We start from the raw sequence: 18,013 nt of genomic DNA, 5'->3' as shown, positions 1-18,013 counted from the left end.
TTACCACCCACACCCCCAAAATGAAAACTTTGTCCACATAAAGACTTAACTTGAATGTTCATGGTAACTTTATTTATAATAGCCCCAAACTGAACACAACCCAAATGTCCACCAATAGGTGGATAAATTAATAAATACCAGCAATAAAAATGAAAAAGAAAACCCTATCAATACATGCAATTCCATGGACGAATTTCAGAAATAGTTTGCTGAGTAAAAGAAGTCAGACATAAAAAAAGCCTTTAGTCCACAGGACAGGATCAAGCCTTGAAGGGCGATTACGTGGACAGAGAAGAGAGTGAGCCCGATATTAGGTCCAGAGTCTAGAGTCCCTCAGTGCTTTCAAACCAAGGAGAAAAGGATCCAAAAAAGGAGTCTGAGAGGGAGCAGCCAGAGGGCTAGGAGGAGACCAGGAGAGAGGGCGTTTTGAGGAGGAGGCAATGTCATCTGTCTGCACTGCTGCTGAGCCAGCAGGGAAACAGGACAGGACCAAGTGGGGTGCGCTGGTGACCTGGCAAGAGCTGCCGCCGTGGGGACCTGGGCAGAGGAGGAAGTGGAAATGCCAGTTCTCTTGGATGCGAGCAAGGCGTTTGCTTTGAAGTATTGCAGAAAATGGAGCAGAAGGTGACATGGAATCAAGGGAGGTGAACTTCTTTGTTATTTGCTATGTTTTCTTTGTTTGTTTGTTCATTCTAGGATTGGAGATACCATTCTGTAGATTGGGATGAGGTGGTAAAGAGAGAGAGAAAAAGAAGTAGATTACTCAGGAGAGAGAACAATTGCAGAAGAATATGGAATGGAATTGCAACAATTTGAGGTTATTGAAAAATACTTATTTTTCCCTTTGATTTATTGATTGCCAACCATTTACTTGTAAATAAAAGTATCGCACCAAGAATCCCTTCATCGCTCATCTATCAGGAAACTGGAATCCCAGGTCCTCCTGGGGTATTCATTCTATAAACACCACTTTGATTTTACTTGTTGGGACAGTCATAGTTTATATTCTGGCATACTCATTCTGGTATATATGGTATATACGTATATTACATATATGACTATCATATGAGTATCAGACACCGAATAATACATCCTCACAAAATTAAAATTAAAATTACAATGTCCTCAACTGGAAAGACCATGACATTCTAGGTCACTACAATGTCTTATTATTCTGTAAGAGACTGAATATTGCATGAAGAAACATCAAACTGTCATCAAACTATTTACTTGAGAACAGGTAAGAGAGCAAGAGAGTCAGAAAATTAATTAACTGTGAGGGCTCTTATAGAAGTAACAAGGAACAGAGAAGAATATTACCAGAGAAGTAAGCAGAGAATGCCTTTCTCAAGGCAATGGGGAGATAACCACACAAAGATAAGATGTATTAAAACCAGGAGACAGTCATACTCATGTGTACAACAATATTAGCAATTATCACTTGTATAATATTTTATGCAATGATCAAAATGCAACAAAACTGGAAATTAATAGTTAAACATTTAAAATAGGAAAAGCAAGCAAAAACAAATTTAAATGACAAACTAGAAAAAACATGGTCCACAAAGGGATAACAAACTTATAAAAGCTATAATAAATAAACAAAAAGAAATGGAAGCAACAAGTTTTAATGAATAAAAATGTGAAGTTATTCATTAAAAAAGAAATACAAATAGGTATCAAAGTACAAAAAAAATGGTAGTAGAAACATTATAAAATGAAAAATAAAATGGACAGCTGTTTAAATAATCTTAATTGAGGACATGAATAGAGGGAAAAAGCATTCTTGTCTCTCACTAATGAGAGTGTAATTTTGTGTGACTTTTTTGTAGGACTAGTTGCTAATATGAATCAAAAGCTTTAGAATGCCCTTAAAACTTGATCCAATAATTCAACTTACAGAATTTTCCTAGACAAATAATCAGAGAAATCCATAATGATTTTATGTACAGGAAAAAAGGGAGTAAATACTCCAAACATTCAATAAAATGGTGTCAGTTACATAAATTATCTTGTATTAATACAGTGCAAGTCTACAGGTCACTGTGGTAAAATATTCATGTTTTTTATGAAGTGGAAGAAGGTATTTCATAAAGCAGTATTTACAATATTACCTTAGTTTAATGTATTCTGCCTATGCTTAGAATAAAAATAAAAAGGATATACAACTAAAGGTTAATAATTGTTATCTCTGAATCGTGGAATAAAGTTATCTTCAGTTAATTGTGTTTTTCATATTTTTCTCTAATGTGTGGCAATCACACAAAATGCTATTTTTAAAATAAATCAATTTGTATATCTATTTTTTAAATCAATCTCTCAAATAACTATTGAGTTAAGGAGGAAAAATAAAAACACAAGAATATACATTTAGAAAATAACAAGAAAATCACACACTTCAGCCTAAATTTTACCATAATCATAATTCCAAATAAAGAGGAGAAAATAAATAAAACAATCAAGAAAAGAGTGGCAACAAGGAAGTTCTCTTAAGAGAACAGGCATAATAAACCTAAACTAGAAATAATTAAAAATATATAATTAAGAAAAAGCTATGTTATTTTATTTTTTTAATTTATTTTTATACATTTTTAAAGGTTACGTTCCATTTACTGTCATTACAAAATATTGGCTATATTCCCCATGTTGTACAACACATCCTTGGGCCTGTCTTATACCCAATAGTTTGTACCTCCCCCTCCTCCACCCATATAGTGTCCCTCCTCCCCCTGCTGGTAACCACTAGTTTGTCCTCTGTATCTGTGAGTTTGCTTCTTTTTTATTATATTCACTAGTTTGTTGTATTTTTTAGGTTCCACATATAAGTGATATCATATAGTATTTGTCTTTCTCTGTCTGACTTATTTCACTACACATAATGCCCTCCAAATCCACCCATGTTGCTGCAAATGGCAGATTTTTTTTACAGCTGAATAATATTCCATTGTGTGTGTGTGTGTGTATATATATATATATATATATATATACACACACACACACACACACACACACACACACACACACATATTTATACCACATCTTCTTTATCTATTCATCTGTTGATGGACACTTAGGTTGTTTCCATGTCTTGGCTCTTGTAAATAACACTGCTATGAACACTGAGGTGCATGTATCTTTCTGAATTAGCATTTTTGCTTTTTTCAGATTTATACCCAGGAGTGGAATTGCAGGGTCATATGGTAGTTTTATTTTTAGTTTTTTGAGAAACATCCAATACTGGTTTCCACAGTGGATGCACCAAGAAAAAAATATTTTAGAAGATAACTGAAATAGATAAATTTGAGACAAATTTATTCAGTGAAAAAGAAAATAAATGAGAATTTTTAAATTTATAAATTATAAAACAATATACATAAAATTGAAATTTGCCTGTGTATGCTTGTGTATACACACGAAGATTTGAAAGGAAAAAAAAACCAAAATGTTAAAAGTTGTGTGATGGTTTTTATCGTATTATTTATATTTTAGTATGTTTCCCAAATCCTTTACAATAAGCAAGTATTAAAATAATAAAAATAATAACATTATAAAATATTTTAAAATAAAATTATAAGTAAATACTACACAATTATAATGAATTTAAATGTTTAAAAGAAATGGAAAATAAAGTTGATTAAAATGTAAAGTATTATATATTAAGAATTATAGATAAATAGACACCAATTTCTTAACAGTATTTTTTCTCTGAGTAGTGAAATTATGGATAATTTGTCTTCCCTCTGCTTGACTTGAATTTTTTAAATCGTATACAAATGGATACATTACTTTTTAACAAAGGGAAATGTATTTTAAGATACTAACACAGCAAGAGGGAAGAGTAAATAATTTCATTTCTTCAAAAAAACAACCACTGTCAAAAATGTCAAAATTTTGTCCATTTCCACAAAAGCTACATTTGTATGTGTACAGCTAGGCTTGATGGTGGAGGCTCTCAAACTTTCAAGAAATAAATGAACCCAAGCCCATATAAAAAGTCCCCCAGCACAGAAAAAGTTACAATTGCATGCAGTTCAGTTTTAGTAAGTAAATGTTGCTGATATATCAGTTTACAACCTCAGTCATTGCAGAAATGTAAATTTTCTTTGTTTTCCTTTTCCAACTCAGGATGGAAGAATTTTAACCTAAAATTTCACCAGGATTGTGTCTAAATTCTAGGGAGTTTACCAACTGCCACAGTGTCACTCATTCATTCATTCATCTGTGCACCTTCTGCTGCATTCCAGGCATCTGCTGGCATGTCCATCCCCCCATCTGACCCGTGATACAGGCAGTTGATTGCGTGTGGGGTCGTTTGTCTTCCCCATCTTCATGAACTCTTGGGTTCGGTGACTGTCTGCCACTCCACGCTGCTCCTACGTGCTTGGGAATTATTCCTTTCTTCTGTGGGTCTCACTGTCTCTCCAGGAACCCCTGAGTGTCTCAGCTCCACAAATCAGGCGGGGTTTCTGTCACCCGCCTGGGGCTTGGTCTGGGGAGCAGCATGCCCGCTCACTCTTGCTGAGATCTAATGGTATTTTCATTCTCACAGTTTCCCTTCTAACGTTATACCCTTCCCCAAGTCAGGGAATAATCTTGGTAGAGAAGGCTTGGGTTAATAATTTCCTTACCATCTCATAAGAACACTCCTTCTAAAATAATCCAATTTTTCTCTTTTTATCTATCACATGCCTTTCCTTAGAGTACAGATGTCCTGGATGCACAAATGTGGGAGATGGCCAAGGGAAATGCTGAGAGAACATTTCATATTTCGATAGTTTTGATACAAAAGATGTAACCAAGATAGCCCACATAGGAAACTGGAGTAGACACTACTTAAAAAGGCTGACCTGCTGCAAGTCTGTCTGCTCTGAACACTGTCCAACAGTCATGTCTGTGTTAAGTGACCCTACCCCCATGCCACAGTCAAACCGGGCCATCAGATTTCGTGCCAGGAATGTGTAATTTGGGGCTGAGAATCTGGAGACTTACACAGCAGATGTTACTGTCCCCATGCTGCCTTGGACCCCTGCTGCCAGGACCTCAGTGCTTCCCTGTTCCCTTTCCTCAAGCCTTGGTTATTGAGCTCGTTCCTGGGTTCTGCGAGATATTCCAGTATCTTTCCAATAAATTCTCCTTTTCTCAAGCCAGGATCAGTTTCTATTACTTGCCATGTAAACAGTATTAATAAAAAATCATAGAACCACCTCGCATCTGAAGACAGAATAAAACAAATGGAAATATTTAAGGACATAACTCAACCAGGTATTAATTGAATTGGGAATTTGGAGTTAACTTGTCAATTTATTGGTGCCTGATCTATCCTCTACTAAAGTCCCATGGAGAGCTGTATGGCCACGAACACACACAAGGGAAAAATCAGCAACATTACTTAGAAAATGGAGATTATCATATGCCAAAGTTAGAAAAATTATAATAACTGCATCATCAATGAAGATATATAGAAAAGTACATTTTGGAGTTATATACTGGACTCTGTGAACCGATATAACGCAGAGAGAGGGTGGCAAAGCTGGTAGGGAAAAGTGTTAGTATTTCCCTGCAGGCCCAAATATCCAGGATTCACTGAACAGAAAACTAAGCGGGCACCCCCTACTGCTCAGAGCAGTCCCCAGAGCTGGCCATAACCATGACTTCTTCCACCCATGCCAGCCCCGTCGGCTCAGCTCTGCCGAGGGCAATGCAACTGCCATATTCAGGACGGGCTGGCAGAGTGGGGTGCGGTGTGTTCCCACCCAAGGGTGCCCTTAGCGCCAGCCTTCTGCTTCCAACCCGTCAAAGAACTACAGGCTGCCTGGAAATCAGTAGCAGAGTTAGGGACCCTGGCAAAGAGGGGACTGGCCAAGACCCCACTGCACTGCAGCCTACCCAGCCGGGGAGACACACAGCCAGGGAGAGGCACACCGACCTCCTCTTCCCAGTCTCCGTCAGAAGGAAAGAGGCTGAAGCAGCAGTGCGAACGCTGTGCCCACACTGTCTGAGACTCGGGACTGAGACTCCTACAACTTATTTCTAAACCGGGTCACTTTGCAAGGGAAAGGGAGCAGTCGTATTAATTATGGGAACAAGTGGTGTAGCCCGGCACACCAGGACAAGTGGTCAGCCGCTGAGACTGCGCCTGACGGATCCCCCTCAGTTCAAAGTCCGTAACAGAAATAGGCCAGTCTGGACCCATTGCTGAGAAGCCGGGAACCAAAGGAAAGGGAAGGGTTACCAACGATGATCCGATCTAGGAGAATGCGTCTCTGAGGAGGAGGGACATTCTGGGACATACCCGCCTGGAGTCCCCAGAAAGATGCAGGGAAACGTGCACACAGCGTACACCCGCCCCGCTGAAGGCAGACAGGAGAGCGGAGCTAGACGCTTGGGCCCCTCTGGCAGGAAGAGCTGCTTCCTGCTTGACATCAGAGCTGAAAGTGGATACTGTGTTGTCAGCACCATTTACTTCCTATAAACACTGCTATGCATTCCCTGGCAACGGAGTTTCAGGGTGCGAGCTTTCCAATTTCATATCCATTATTCTGTGGTTTACACACGCGCTGGAACTGGTAAAGTTTAGGGCCGTGGACACATGGACAAAAACCAGAGCAAGGCTGCAAGAAAGCTCTATTCAGCTGCCCCCTGAAGGCTCCGTGCTTAGCAGGGGTCACAGACTGACTTCTGCCTGCTACACAGGAAGAAACAAATCTTCTCCCTTCACGAAGTTCTCTGATAAAAATGATGCATAAACAAAAAAGAAAGAGTATGTTCTTAAGATAATTAAGGTGACGATGACATTTCAAAAGTGACTGAATCAAGATATCGCTTAAGAAAGGAATACTGGCTTTGCTATTTTTCTGTAAGTCATTCTCATTCAAGGAGCTCTGCTTTAGAATCCCACAGTAGATACTCAAGATGGCATATAGTTGGTCATAACCGTAATAGAAATAATTACAATTTTATATATATATAAAAAGTAGATACCTAGCACTTATTCTGTGACAAATCTACTTTCGGAGCCTCGTCACTCACAATGGTTGTGGTAAGAGTATCTCCATTTTAAAAATGAGTGGACACAAGGCTACCTTCCCGAGTTCACATGGTTAGTGAACGAGAGCTGGCTTGAATCCATGGCCGGCCAATTTGAAGGCCATGGTGTTAATCATCATGGCTAAGTGCCAGAAGAGTTCTCAGCTCAGACAAGCATCTAAACAGAAGCTCTAGCCCGCAATCTGAAGAATTCCCACACCCCCCCCACACACTGAATACGCAAGTCTGCAGGGAGAAATCTTGTGGTCTGTGCAGTAGGCACTGCAGGGCACTGTGAAGACGACCACTCATTGGGATAGAACTCCAAAAGCAGTGTGCACTGTAAGTTAATAAATTAGAACTCCATTTACAATAGTTGACCCAGCACGTGTCCATTGCTAGCTGGCCTCCTGCCGAGAAAGATCATTGCATAAAGTTTTATTTTTTCATAAATACGTGCTTTTTCTAAGAGCCTACATCTAATGTCAAAATATTCTGAAGCAGCTGCTAAGCAGTAGGTTCAATAAATCTCTAATTTAAAGGGAGGGTAGAACTTTCTCTGTATTCAGTGTAAGTAAACAAAATACAATTTTCCAATTCTGCACAGAAAATGACTTTTCCCTGCTTCCATGGACCAAGTAGACAATTGATAAACACACAACTTACAGCCACTTTGTGTCTTAGCAAGAGCCGAGATTTAAACTCCAGTGCACGGAATGCACACGTGCTCTCATTCTGCCCCTGGAAGACAGGAAAGGTACACCGCTCTGAGTGCGCTGTTCATCCCCAGAAACGTGTTTACACAGAGAATGGTACGAAATGACAGAGGTCACTCAGCCGTTTGGCCTCTTCCTTTCTTTGGTAATGGGAGGCAGCAGGAGCCCAGGTTCTCACGAGCAGCTGCAGCAGCAGCGGGGCAATCCTCACTGGGGCTGGACAGACTAGAAGCAGATGTGGCACCAGCCCCCCCACGCAGTCCTGCGAGCTGGTCTCAGCGCATGTGCAGTGGGGGTTTCCTGAGCTAAGACAGCGGTGAGTCAAAACAAATAGGCATCTTTATTTCAACACATTAAACAAAAGTGCAGGACTTGACAGGGTAGCTGAGAGTCACGGTCACTCACTTGAAAATGTGGCTTTTTGAAGGTGAATTCAAACATCTGGAAATACTTTTAAAAATAAATCACTTCTGAACTGAAGCACTAAACGGCAATTTTTTGGCAAGTGGTGCATCAGGGTTACTGAGAAATGAACTCCTGGCAAACGACGAGCTTAATGCTCCCCTCATGAGATCAGCACATAATTCACTATATTCTTAGAATGATTTTGCTTGAACTGTTTCAAGAGTTCTGCCTGGCAGGAAATGAGTTTAGGGTGAAGTGGAGACACAGGCCCTGCAGCTTCTCAGAGCAGACATGTCAATTGGTACTCATATGTGTATCTGCGTGGAGTCATGAAGCTTTACAGGAAATTGTTTTCACATACGTGGTTACGAACCTTATTCCCACAGACCCACAGTGTCCAAATCTGTGAAAAACCATATCTGATGAGAGTAGAGAAACTCTACAAAGAGAAACAGGAAAACACTGAAATGGAATTAAACACAAACTTTTTTTATCTGAAAGAAAACAGAATAATTGTGTCAAGACCTCACAGGATGGAAACCTCCTCTTTGCAGTAAAAACAAAAAAAACAAAAAAAAAACCTTCCTGTTTCGAACCTTCATTATGCTTCTTGTACTTCATTACGTTTCTGTATATATAGTCAATTCTGCAGTCATAATAGAAGGCACAATTTCTGCGTGTGTGTACAAAGAGGAAAAAACAATGAGAAATCATAAACATAATTATAATTACACTAACAGTGATAAAAATGAAATATATTAACCTCAGTATACCAGTGAAAAGGTACGAATGAACAAATGAACCAGGGCCCTGTAAGAGGTACTGAAACACATTTTATTAAGTTTATTTGTTTGTCTTTCATTTTGTGTATATATATTATTTTATTAATAGCTCTTTAGAAGACCTGAGGGAACCCTTTAGACTAACGTGTATTCTGGGACTTCCTCTGATCAACAAGAATTATAGGCGTTTTCCTGTCTGTGTAGGAGCGTTCCTCCAGGGATTCATGCTGTTGTTTTGGTAGCCTCACTTTGAATTGGTAAGAAAATATTTAAGATGGATAAGAACTCATTTTTTTAGGAAGAAGGAAACATTTCCCCAAACTTGGAAATAGCCATTGGGCATGTGTAAGGAAGTGAAATAATCTTTTACCACATGTGTATACCTGTAAGAGACAAAAATCGCAGTCTGTTCTTAGCAAAAGGCAGCAGGTGGGACCCCTCCATCACCTCTGAAGAAACATCTCACGCTCCAAATCATGTGTCCTCCGTGGTACCATATTCAACAGTAAGAATATTAATTGGTATCAACCATAGACATGGTAATCTAACTTTAGAGAACACTGTATACTAATTTGTATCCTTAAGAACATCTTTATTCTAAAATTCAGATATTATAGCAAGGATGTGAATAGGTTTGCTCCTCAGAATGGCTGGAATGTGAGATTTCACCCATAAGTTCAGAGAATATTTGTCAAGCGGTGATTTTACTCCATGAAGTTTCCTCATCTACCCCTGGCCTTTCAGCAAAGACCACTAAAACGGAGTCAAAAATCTATTTTAAGACATAAGAGAAAAAATGAGTTTGATATAGTCTCTTTCATTAAAATCTGAGTGTGTTATCTAATTTTATGGCTCTCAAACTTCAGTGTGCATCAGAATCACCTGGAAGGTTTGGTAAAACACAGGTTGCTGGGCCCCCTCAATGAGTAGAAGTTCTGATTCAGTGGCTATGGAGTGGAGCCCCCAAATCTGCATTTCTAACAAATTCCCAGGGCATCCTGAAGGGGCTTATCTGGGGACCAGGCTGTGAGAACCACTGAGCTAACTTAATCCTTTTTTTTAGCCTCTCTGGAAGGTAATGGAATAGTAAGTACATATCAGTGATCACAATGTTGTCTGTTTCATTTGGATTGACTGATTTCTTCTCTGTCGAGTTAACAGCTAATTCCTTGAAAATCTTCATCCATAGAAATATTAACTAGCACGTATCGAATGCTGAAACAAAGGGTATCAAAATTGCTCGAATTGAGTATTAAATTTAGCCAAGGCAAAAGAGACACCACAATACATTTATAATGCTCATTGCAAGGTTAAAAACATCTTGAAGGGAAAAAGCATTTTCCTGGCCATATTCTTTAGAAAACCACTGCCATATAAATTTCGTGTTCAACAAATATTTGAGTGCCTATTTTTTCTTTTTTTTTTTTTTGAGTGCCTATTTGTACCAAGTGCTGTTGTGGGTGAAGAAGGCCCAGGTCAACGTACAAAACAGGTGAAACTCCAGTCCTCTTGGATTTTTGTAAAGGGCGAGAGATGACAAACAAACAATAACATATAAAGAATGTCAGATGAGGATTAGTGCCATGGAGAAAAGTCACAAGAGAAGCAAAGGCACAGGTGAGGGTATTAGTTTCCAGGATGGTCGACACGTTGTCAGCAAGCAGGTGACATTTGAACAAGATCGTGAGGATTTGAGGGAGTGAAGCAAGTCACATCTAGAGGAACGGCATTTAGGACAGAGGAAGCAGCAACTGCAGACGCTTGAGGTAAGTACTGCAACACGAGGTATTTTCACTTGATGACCTTCCACACTAGGTACATGGCAAATCCTTACAGGGAGTGAAGAGTAAAACTCCCTATGAGGATTTGAATGGTACTGAGGTCACAGGAGTGAGGTGGCTGGAAAAGCCAGACAGAGAAGGGAGCCAAGTGAGCACAGTGAGCGAGACTGAGCTAGTCCCTGGGGCTCGGTCCCACTGGTGACCCATCCGCACAGAGCCTGTCTCCCTAGACCAGGGCTGGGCCTTCGCCCCCTGACCCCTGTCCCCAGGGGTTGGGGACCCTCCATGTCTGGGTTCTGTGAACAGACCTCCTCAGCTTCAGAGAGACACTGGTGTCAACAGGAGGTGGGACTGTGCCGCAGGTGTCCACCTCCAAAGGGAAGAGTCATTTGGAATTTCTGGTCCTTGAGATTTTCAACAAACAAACAAACAAATGACAGACAACGTGAATGCATAGTTGACGGTGTATTAGGACAATTCAGGAACACGGACGATCAGCCAATTACAGCTGAGTCAAAGGGTCATAAGGACACTCACAGGCAAGGCCATTTTAACTTTACACAAAGAAATTTGGAGTTTTTTTAAAAACCAAGAATGCTTTCTTGAAGTCAAACTTCTATGTTGCTGAACGTAGAGGAAACAATTTCACTTGAGAAGTTTTCCAAGAATCTCAGTAGGCTGTCAGTGTTGGATAGCATTATATTTTCTCCAACATCTCAGTACAAGACCCTTAAAAAATATACCTATTGGATTCTGTTTGCTAGTATTTTGTTGAGGATTTTTGCAACTATGTTCATCAGTGATATTGGCCTGTAGTTTTCTTTCTTTCTGACATCTTTGTCTGGTTTTGGTATCAGAGTGATGGTGGCCTTGTAGAATGAGTCTGGAAGTGTTCCTTCCTCTGCTATATTTTAGAAGAGTCTGAGAAGGATAGGTGTTAGCTCTTCTCTAAATGTTTGATAGAATTCGCCTGTGAAGCCATTTGGTCCTGGGCTTTTGTTGGAAGATTTTTAATCACAGTTTCAATTTCAGTGCTTGTGATTGGTCTGTTCATATTTTCTATTTCTTCCTGGTTCAGTCTCGGCAGGTTGTGAATTTCTAAGAATTTGTCCATTTCTTCCAGGTTGTCCATTTTATTGGCATAGAGTTGCTTGTAGTAATCTCTCATGATCTTTTGCATTTCTGCAGTGTCAGTTGTTACTTCTCCTTTTTCATTTCTAATTCTACTGATTTGAGTCTTCTCCCTTTTTTTCTTGATGAGTCTGGCTAATGGTTTATCAATTTTGTTTATCTTCTCAAAGAACAAACTTTTAGTTTTATTGATCTTTGCCATCATTTCCTTCATTTCTTTTTCATTTATTTCTGATCTGATTTTTATGATTTCTTTCCTTCTGCTAACTTTGGGTTTTTTTTGTTCTCCTTTCCCTAATTGCTTTAGGTGCCAGGTTAGGTTGTTTATTCAAGATGTTTCCTGTTTCTTAAGGTAGGATTGTATTGCTATAAACTTCCCTCTTAGAACTGCTTTTGCTGCATCCCATAGGTTTTGGATTGTCATGTCTCCATTTTCATTTGTTTCTAGGTATTTTTTTATTTCCTCTTTGATTTCTTCAGTGATCACTTCATTATTAAGTAGTGTATTGTTTAGCCTCCATGCGTTTGCATTTTTTACAGATCTTTTCCAGTAATTGATATCTAGTCTCATAGCATTAAGATCATACACCATGATCAAGTGGGGTTTATTCCAGGAATGCAAGGATTCTTCAATATATGCAAATCAATCAATGTGATACACCATAATAACAAATTGAAGGAGAAAACCCATATGATCATCTCAATAGATGCAGAGAAAGCTTTTGACAAAATTCAACACCCATTTATGATAAAAACCCTGCAGAAAGTACGCATAGAGGGAACTTTCCTCAACATAATAAAGGCCATATATGACAAACCCACAGCCAACATCATCCTCAATGGTGAAAAACTGAAAGCATTTCCACTAAGATCAGGAACAAGACAAGGTTGCCCACTCTCACCACTCTTATTCAACATAGTTTTGGAAGTTTTAGCCACAGCAATCATAGAAGAAAAAGAAATAAAAGGAATCCAAATCAGAAAAGAAGAAGTAAAGCTGTCACTCTTTGCAGATGACATGATACTATACATAGAAAATCCCAAAGATGCTACCAGAAAACTACTAGATCTAATCAATGAATTTGGTAAAGTAGCAGGATACAAAATTAATGCACAGAAATCTCTGGCATTCCTATACACTAATGATGAAAAATCTGAAAGTGAAATTAAGAAAACACTCCCATTTACCATTGCAACAAAAAGAATAAAATATCTAGGAATAATCCTACCTAAGGAGACAAAAGACCTGTATGCAGAAAATTATAAGACACTGATGAAAGAAATTAAAGATGATACAAATAGATGGAGAGATAAACCATGTTCTTGGATTGGAAGAATCAACATTGTGAAAATGACTCTACTACCCAAAGCAATCTACAGATTCAATGCAATCCCTATCAAACTACCACTGGCAGTTTTCACAGAACTAGAACAAAAAATTTCACAATTTGTATGGAAACACAAAAGACCCCGAATAGCCAAAGCAATCCTGAGAACGAGAAATGGAGCTGGAGGAATCAGGCTCCCTGACTTCAGACTATACTACAAAGCTACAGTAATCAAGACAGCATGGTACTGGCACAAAAACAGAAATATAGATCAATGGAACAGGATAGAAAGCCCAGAGCTAAACCCACGCACAAATGGTCACCTTATCTTTGATAAAGGAGGCAAGAATATATAGTGGAGAAAAGACAGCCTCTTCAATAAGTGGTGCTGGGAAAACTGGACAGGTACATATAAAAGTATGAGTTAGAACACTCCCTAACACCATACACAAAAATAAGCTCAAAATGGATTAAAGATCTAAATGTAAGGCAAGAAACTATCAAACTCTTAGAGGAAAACATAGGCAGAACACTCTATGACATAAATCACAGCAAGATCTTTTTTGACCCACCTCCTAGAGAAATGGAAATAAAAACAAAAATGAACAAATGGGACCTAATGAAACTTAAAAGCTTTTGCACAGCAAAGGAAACCATAAAAAAGACCAAAAGACAACCCTTGGAATGGGAGAAAATATTTGCAAATGAAGCAACTGACAAAGGATTAATCTCCAAAATTTACAAGCAGCTCATGCATCTCAATAACAAAAAAACAACCAACCCAATCCAAAAATGGGCAGAAGATCTAAATAGACATTTCTCCAAAGAAGATATACATATTGCCAACAAACACATGAAAGAATGCTCAACATCATTAATCATTAGATAAATGCAAATCAAAACTACAATGAGGTATCTCCTCACACCGGTCAGAATGGCCATCATCCAAAAATCTAGAAACAATAAATGCTGGAGAGGGTGTGGAGAAAAGGGAACACTCTTGCACTGCTGGTGGGAATATAAATTGATACAGCCACTATGGAGAACAGTATGGAGGTTCCTTAAAAAACTACAAATAGAACTACCATATGACCCAGCAATCCCACTACTGGGCATACACCCTGAGAAAACCATAATTCAAAAAGAGTCATGTACCAAAATATTCATTGCAGCTCTATTTACAATAGCCAGGAGATGGAAGCAACCTAAGTGTCCAACATTGGATGAATGGATAAAGAAGATGTGGCACATATATACAATGGAATATTACTCAGCCATAAGAAGAAACGAAATTGAGTTATTTGTAGTGAGATGGATGGACCTAGAGACTGTCATACAGAGTGAAGTGAGTCAGAAAGAGAAAAACAAATACCATATGCTAACACATATATATGGAATCTAAGAAAAAAAAAAAGACGGGAATAAAGACACAGACCTACTAGAGAATGGACTTGAGGATATGGGGAGACGGAAGTGTAAGCTGTGACAAAGTGAGAAAGTGGCATGGACATATATACACTACCAAACGTAAAATAGATAGCTAGTGGGAAGCAGCCGCATAGCACAGAGAGATCAGCTCGGTGCTTTGTGACCACCTAGAGGGGTGAGATGGGGAGGGTGGGAGGGTGGGAGATGCAAGAGGGAAGAGATATGGGAACGTATGTATAACTGATTCACTTTGTTATAAAGCAGAAACTAACACACCATTGTAAAGCAGTTATACTCCAATAGAGATGTTAAAAAAAAAAAACAACAAACCTAAAGTAGTGGTCTGTGCCGCCGTGTTGGACGAGTTAGTTGCTATTTTAGGTTAGAAGACCCGACCCCGGGGCTCTGTCCTCACCCCTCTTCTGGTCTCTGTCTATAGTCACACGGTTGGTGACGTCTCTCCTGTGGAGCCACATGACTACCTATTTGACAGCTCCATGTGGGCGTCTAATGATCAGTGTCTCCAAAACTGAAACTCTGAACACCCCTCCCCAAGCCCACCCCACCCCCAGCCTTCCCAGTCTCGGATGCTGGCAAGCCCATCCGTTGCATGGTCCGGGGACCCCTCTCATTCTGTCACAGCCCACATCCAACCCACCAGCAAGGCCTGCTGGCCCTGCTTCCAATAACCCAGAATCTGCTCCCTTCTCAACACCCCTACAACTGCCAGGCCTACCCACAACGTTCAAAGAGAGGCTCACAAACATATTTCTCAATATTTTAAAGGTATAAAGCAAACCATTAAACTTAAGAAGTCTTCTTTCTTGAGAAATACATCTTCCAAAGGATGTGGAGGCCCAGAGTTTATAGAAGTCCGAGACTCCTTGGATCTCTGTGATAGAATGCCATCAGCTGAGGGTGGCAGCGGTAGCCCCAGCCCTGACCAGCTCCCCTCCCCACCCTGGCCCCGTGTGCACACACATGCACACATGCGGACACAGGTGGACATACACAGGCTCCACCCACACGCGGTCCCAACAGCTGCCCTGGCCACTAGCAGGCTCCCGGCATGCACGCCGCCTGCATGCTCTTCCTGTGTTATGGTTGCTATGGAAAAGTTTGTTTCTTTCATCTTATTTCACGTGTTCGGTTTGCTATACTTTATTGCTCTTTTCCTCCTCTTTTTTAATCTTTGAATAGATCAAAAGTTCTCTGCTATCCCTGAAAGTTATACATTCTTCTCTTATTCTTCTTACATTTACATCTGACTTTTTCAGAGTTTCGCTTATGCTTTTATTACCCTATCACTGTTTCAAGGTTATGATTATGTCTTTTCTCGGGATAACTGAAGAACTTCAGCATTCTCTCATGTGGTGGGTAAGAATCCAGGGATTTGGGTTTGGGGTGATAGATTTGTGCTTCTAGTCTTTGGAATGTGTGCATGTGTGTGTACCAAGTATTCTACACTGGGGGGTGTGAGCACCCCAAATTCCATGCCAGCCTATAAGCCCACGGAAGATTTTGTCAGTCCATAGGATGGGGTGCTGTCCAGCTTTGCCTGGGCACCAGCTCTCTGTACCCAGGGAGCAGCTCCTGCAAGAGGCCTGCTGCAGGTGAAGTGAGGGTCTGCAGGGGACACGGAAAAAACTCAAGTCCACTCCCTGCAGGACCTCTGCCTCTTCTACTCAGGGACCCCTTCTCTTCCCAAATTGGGATCCAACCACTTCTAGTTCCCACCTTATTTTATTGGCTTATTTTAGGAAAAGAGCAATGCTCTGAATTTATGAAGTGTTGTCTCTCTCTCCTGGGATCTGCAGAGTTGGGTTGTAGGGAAAGCGGTGGCTATATTACTTTCATATCTCTCCCACATGAACACTTTATAAAACAAATGTATGTGACCCACAGGGTACTGGGGATGAAACCATTAAGTAGCAATACCTTCAAACTACTCTGTCAGTGAGGGAGAATTTAATGTCACTATCCAAGAAGTATTACGACAATCTTGTCCTGAGAAATCTATTTCAAAATCAGACTTACTCAAAAGACATTAAAACGCCCACCCCCGCACCCCATCAGTTTGATGGAGAAGATGCAGGAAGGGGCACCCTTAGATGACAGACTGGACCTCAGCACAGCAAAACACAGATCCACTCGACCAGCAAATACGTGGACTCATTTTGCGGGAACACAACGCCTTCCTGGAGGTATTATTGATAAGGGTACTGATAAGGGCTACCCTAAATGGATGTCTGGGGAAGTATGTAGATATGCAAAGACTAAGGACTTTCTACAGATACTTCCCAAATGTTTCACTTTTCCCCACTAAGTCAAGAGTTAAAACAAGCAAACCTCCCAGGTCATACATCTGTCTGGAAGGGCAAGATCCTCCCACCTCTTGGAATCCTAACTTGGGAGGTCCAAGCAGCCCATCTTCAAGAAGGTTGTCTTCACAAAACCATTCAGCCCGGGTGTGTCATGCACCCTAATGCAGGGCCCAGCAGCGAGCATTTTGATTAAAGTGCAGAATTCCATGCAGCATTGGAAGGAATGGTGTTGAGATGAACAAAGTAGCTCTTTACTGTGAACGCTGGAGGAAGGTGTGGACTCGTCTCTGCCAATTATAAGAGTGCAGAAAATAATACAGGAAACGTAAAGTCTGTTGCATAAATGAGAAAGCCTGTTTTTGTTGTGATTTGCTGTCATATTCAAATCACAGAGAGGAGTTTGTAGGAAGCGCTCCCAGCTGAGTGGGAGTGACCACTCTAAGGAGTGACCGTGTGTGTTGGGAGGCCCTCAGCTGGACACTGTGAGTGGGCATCTCGGGTGGGACACCACACACAGGGTCATGGAGCCCAGTCACACTGGCTCCCAAGCACCAACTGGTAAATACACAGGAATTCTGTGACTGGGTTGTTAAACTGTTTTTAGTTTGACATTGGCCATGATTGGAATATTTACACCACAGAAATCAGCAAATGCTACAAATCAGAGCTTCTTTTTTTTTTTTACTCCCGAAAGCCCATGTTTTCACGTGAACCAATATCTTAGCAATAATGCCACGACATTTCTCCCTTAGAAAGAAATGAGCTGCAATGAATTTAAGTGAACAATAAGAAAAGTTTAGATATGGAAAGACAGCTTGCCTTTTGTCCTGCTGCTTCAAGAACTAAAAGTACACAGTTTAATATATTTTGTACTTACTGTACAAGATTAGATTCATTGACATATTGTAGTGAATTCTACTAATTCCACATTACTAAAGTCCACGATGTTTTATTATGAAACAGATCTACCCATTATCATATTTTAAATAGCATATTTTCATTTGATGATTCTCAACCACTTATTTAAAAAATGTTCATTTATACTACAGCAACAAACTCCAGGAGAAGAAATGTAAAAGTTAGAGCATTATT

Source organism: Tursiops truncatus, chromosome 9, assembly GCF_011762595.2.
Source record: "Tursiops truncatus isolate mTurTru1 chromosome 9, mTurTru1.mat.Y, whole genome shotgun sequence".
Taxonomy (NCBI): domain Eukaryota; kingdom Metazoa; phylum Chordata; class Mammalia; order Artiodactyla; family Delphinidae; genus Tursiops; species Tursiops truncatus.
Note: the sequence above shows the minus strand (reverse complement) of the source record.